Below are 5267 nucleotides of genomic sequence, written 5' to 3'. Positions count from 1 at the left end.
CCCACTGTCGGATATTATTGGACGGTCCAATCAAATTCCGCCACCTAATAAGGAAACAGTTGGGAAGTAACCGATCACCGTCCGGGGCAGATGGGGGCAGCCAGATTGTCAAGCCTATCGCTGGATTGTCGTGCCTGCAGGAGACAGCCACGCTGACAACTCCCAACAGACAGAAGAGTTATTTGATACTCTGTCTGCCTGTGACACTTGATGCACGGCACTTAAAAAATGATTGACGTAGCATATGTAAACTCGATCTAAACCGATTAAATGGGGGAATATTTTCATTAACTTACATTCCAAAACTAATATTAGTTTAAAAAATCTCATCCGTTGGAGATTGCGTATTTATTACTATTAGCCGTCCAATAAATGTCAGCCAACCCAATAGTTATATGCTTTAATAAATGTAACCTAGTCATTATACACCTGCGTGCTACATATGATTTAGGCGGTTTAATTTGATTTTTTATATGACTTGTGTGCACTTTTTAAGTAATTTCGAAGCGCCTGTGTATCATACATCGCACTCCCTCGGAGTATCAATTTTTTTGGGCAGCGGAGAAAAGGGCACCTGGAGTCATTCTCATGACGCTGAGTACCCTGGGGGAGCGGATTCGGTGGGGACCGGCCTCACCCAACGCTGTGGGGCCCACCGTGATGCATGTACTGTATATTCACGGGAAACGGAGTGGCTACTCCCCCTGCCACCAGCCAATGGCTGGTGGTCGGTGCTCTGTGGGCCCCACCATGATGTATTCATCCATTCGGTCCATCTATTTTTCTAGATTATTTTAAGGCGTGAGACCAAATATGAGGTATATCCCAATCTCAAGCGGACCATATTACAGGAAACATTGTTGAATGAACGTCAACCATTAAAAACTTTTCAGGGCCCATAAAAGTTTTGTTGAATGAACGTTAACCATTAAAAACTTTTCGGGCTCATAAAAGTTTTGGATCAATGTAATCTTTGTTTTTTTTTTTTTTCCCTTCATCTAGGCCTGTATGAGCTAATAAACAGGTTGGATGCCAAATAAACGCTACAGTCGGCCTTAAAAGTATTTTAAGGGTGGATGTCCAATCACTATTTTTTTTCCTGTGGTGTGGTCCACTTAAGACTCCCTCTTCTTTTTGAGATCAATCCCTAAAATGATCTTTAAAAATGGGTGAACAGCATGGATGAAACAAAGACATTATGATGGGCCCACAGAGCACCGACCACCAGCCACCGGGCTAGCGGCAATGGGAGTAGCCAATCCGTTTCCATATTCACAGGTCTCATTTTAGGGAATGGTTAAAAAATTATAGCAGATCCAAATCTCAGGTGGACCGCACCATAGAAAATAATAGTGATTTAACGTAGGAAAAAAACAAATAACAGCTTGATTTTTTTTTTTTTGGCCCACAAGAAGTTTTTAATCATCAATCACCACTTTTTCCTGTGGTGTGGCCCACTTGTAATTTGGATCTTAGTAATTTCTGGCTTCATTCCCTTAAATGATCTGAAAAAACGGATGGACGGCGTGGATATAGAGTACACACATCAATGTGGACCCGGGCGCTCCCCACTTTTTCTGGTTCCCCATAAGGAACATGGAAGCTTGAAACCGCAACGGTTGTGATGTCTATCGTGTTCACAGTGCGCACTACGCACATTGTTCTTTTTTTGTTTGTCTCTCCCCAAGTAACACGCGCTTTCGAGTCGTGGCTCGCTGCGCCAACGCGTCACACGTGTACAGCATCCAGGCTGTTCATACGTTAAGGCCCATCTTAGAAGTTCCCTGCAAGAAAAGGTCTACTCGGATCATGACTTGAATAATACTCATCCAAATGGAATGAAACTATTTACATATGGTTCCAAATCAGTCAAAGTATGTGGCCCACCAGAAATGGGTTTGTGTTGATGAGAGGCTTAGATACAGCACGCGTATGCCGCAATGGCATGTTTTAACTCCTTTGACTTGGCAAATAGATAGTCTGGTTTAGTGGGGGGGAGTTATTTGGTACTCTGGTCGCTTACGACTCTTGATATTCATCCGTTAAAATCTCGAGAACTCATATCAGGTGATGTGAGCTTAAAATCTGAATGGTCCATTTTACAAAGAAGCCTATAAAACTTTGGTGGCCTAACTTTTACCCGGACTCAAAACTCTGGTGGGATATGGCAAAATAAAATAGTTTTCTTCAATGATTTGCCTCTTTCTTTTCCATGGCTCATTGAAATTTTGGATCAGGTTGAAAGTTGAATACCGAGGGTTTTACATAGTACCACGTCATAGAGGCGGTTAAGATCTTGGGCCCATGACATGTGTGCAAGGGTATGCAGGTGAGCATGACTCTAATTATCTATCCAATATATATCATTGGATAATTTTCTTTTTAAGCCGTCAAATGAATGGCCACCAATTCAATAGTCAGATAATCAAATAAGCCTCACATCTTGCTTATTTATTTCATCATTGCCACCTAACATTGCATCCTGCAACTAGCTAGTATAAATGTATGTTATGTGGCTTGCCAATCTAGTCGAATTCTTTCCATTAGAAAATTGTGCCAGTTGATTGGTTGCTAGGGGTGTACATCGAGTTGAGCTGGTCTCAGCTCAACTCGGCTCGCCCATTAGTTGACCCCGGCCCGAATTCAGCTCGGTTCGATCCTCGAGCCTAACTGGCCAGCTCAGCTTGATTCAGTCAACGGCCTAGGCCAATTCAAGCCAAGTTCACTTGTGTAACATTTTCACAAACAAATAAACTGCACCTTTAAAATCTCATTGTATGTAAAACAGTGACAGTGGTTTTATAAGTATTTTATCAAACACCTTATAAGCAACATAAAAATCAAGAAAAAAAAGGTATTTGTCTCATATACATACCTTCCTTGTCACCAGCCACACCTCGTTTTATTATTTCATTAAACACTTGGTGAGCTACATCAATATCAAAGTAACCAAGTCACCGAATTGGCTTGATCCGAGTTCGATTTGAGTTGGGTTCGATCTAAGTTGAGTCGAGCTGCGGCTAGCTTGAACTCGCCTTGAACTCATTTTCAAGCTTAAAAAATCAACTCAGCTTGGCTCGAGCTCAGCTTCAAATCGAGTCAAATTGAGCGAGCTAACAGAGCTAGCTCGGTTCATATACACCCCTATTTGTTGCTTTGACAAGTAGTTAGAGTGGATTATCCCTCTCAAATTTAAGTTTATCACAAGCTTTGCATTCAACACATCAATTCACACATGTTTGTATCATCTGTGTATACAAGAACTAATCCCTAACCTTAAAAAATAAGTCAATAAAGACTGTACGGCAATATGAATAGAGTATGCACCTAATACCTTCCCTCCCTGGAGCCGTGGTCGCTTACCCTACATCTTTGACCACATGATCATCCTATGAGTGAGATCTTCAAATATTCTCTCCTGGTGTTTTTAGGGTCGAATCGATTATAAGTATGAGAAAATCAACTAATAACAACTATGGTCAAATATAATATCTTTTTAATTACAATGTAAAAAGCTTCGGAAAGATGAATACATGAAAGAAACGAGCCCAATCCATTAAGAAACCGGCATCCACATGCATGCATATCCAAATTTCAGCTATATAGGTCTCTAATATAGGTTGGATGAATGGTTTGGACAAAACTTCCCATTGTTTTGCAACTAAGGTCGGGTTTGGGAGAATCAAAGTCAAAAGTGGAGATTCTCTTCCACCCTGTCGTGGCCTGTTGATTTTGGATCATGCTGACTTCTGGGCTCATAAAGTTTCACGAGTTTTTAAAGAGTTCTCACAGGCTTTGGTGAACTGATTACTAGGAGAGAAATTCTCCCATTCAAACAGTGGCCCATTTTAAATGCATCCTACGGCTAAAAGCACACTAAATAATCACTGATTTATAATCAACGGAGTATACTTATAACCAAACTTAATTAATTTAATACGTTATTGTTAATAATAATTTAACTTCATCATCAAACATCATAGAATAAAATATTTCAACGGTTTGGATTAAAATATTAAACATGCGTTCATAGAAAATGCTCCTGCGTATGTACTTACACACTCTGCCAGTCTATCAAATAACGCTTATTATCGTCGTTTCAGCCAGGACAAACCAACGCCAGCGACTTTGATCGCCGTTACAGACGGGAACGGATTGGCTACTCCCCTGACACCAGCCCCGTGGCTGATGGTCGGTGCTCCGCGGGCCCTACCATGATGTATGTACTTCATCCATTCCGTTAATCCAAATTTAAAGAACATTTTAGGGTTCTATTATAAAAATGGGAGGGATTTAAATCCCAGGTGGACCACACCACAGGAAAACAGTAGTGATTGGATACTGACCATTAAAATATTCCTAAGGGCCACCGTACTTTTTATTTGACATCCAATCTGTTGATTAGGTCATACAGACCCATATGAAGGGAAAAAACAAATATCAGCTTGATCCAAAACTTTATGGCCCCCAAAAAAATTTTAACGGTCGAAGTTCATTCAACACTTTTTCCTTTAATGTGGTTCATTTGAGATTGGGCTATAACTCATTTTTGGTATCATGCTATAAAATTATTTGTAAAAATAGATGGACGGCATGGATGAAACAAATACATCATATTGGGGCCCACAAAGCACCGACCATCAGCCATTGGCTGGCAGCAGGGGGAGTAGCCAATCCGTTTCCGTTACAGATGGACTCCAATCCTTCCATTTTCTCGAGGTTTGGTTATCCCACACGCGAACATCAGGAGACCATCTACACGCGTGTGAATGTTTAATTATGATGCATATGTACGAGATCAAAACCATCCATCAGGCGTTCATCTCAATTATTTTTATATGATCCAAAAATTAGTAATAGCCAGTGATCATATGGGCAGAAATAGGTAAAATAAATGGGCTAGTTATTTTAGGACGTCCATGTTTTTCATATTAGATCGGAAAACCTGATTAGTGTGTGTGTATATATATATATATGAATTTTGTTCCATCATATATAAATTTTGGGAATGACCTTCTGGACAGTGCGATTCTCTCACACGATTTTAAAATTTTCACACGTGACGGCGTGTAGATGGTAGGTCTCTTACACATGCGCGTGCGATCAAACCTCTTTGTCGTTCTTCTGCTGACGACGTTGGAAATAACCATATCCGGCGCGCAGTTACACCCTCGCGCACGATAGTCTTTCCCGCTAAATTTTTAAGTTTTTCTAGCGCCTTCAGCGCTCCACAGCCACCACTCCCGAGCTTCAGAAGCCAGAGAGAG

Source organism: Magnolia sinica, chromosome 11, assembly GCF_029962835.1.
Source record: "Magnolia sinica isolate HGM2019 chromosome 11, MsV1, whole genome shotgun sequence".
Classification (NCBI taxonomy): domain Eukaryota; kingdom Viridiplantae; phylum Streptophyta; class Magnoliopsida; order Magnoliales; family Magnoliaceae; genus Magnolia; species Magnolia sinica.
This window is presented reverse-complemented; position numbering follows the sequence as displayed.